Raw genomic sequence first — 331 nt, 5'->3', positions numbered from 1 at the left:
TAGCTTTAATCTTAATATCCTCTATTATTATATTAGCTCTAAGCTTACTAGCGGTTAAATTATATAAATCTCTCTTAGGCTAAGGGGGTAGAGTAATTCGGGCCTAGAGAAAGTATTAGTATAAGGAAAGTATAGGGGTAGTAGGAGAACCTATAGCCTAAGCTTAAACTTTAGCTAAAGTTCTAATAGTATTAAGTATTAGAAGAAATATTATAAAATTAGGATTCTTCTTATTTAGTTTAGTAATTAAGAAGCTTACGAATTTATTACGAGATATAACGCTAGAAGTAATATAGCGGGTTATATGGTTAATTACTTCTATAATAGAACG

Source organism: Exophiala aquamarina (genome assembly GCF_000709125.1).
Source record: "Exophiala aquamarina CBS 119918 chromosome Unknown aczIA-supercont1.20, whole genome shotgun sequence".
Classification (NCBI taxonomy): domain Eukaryota; kingdom Fungi; phylum Ascomycota; class Eurotiomycetes; order Chaetothyriales; family Herpotrichiellaceae; genus Exophiala; species Exophiala aquamarina.
Note: the sequence above shows the minus strand (reverse complement) of the source record.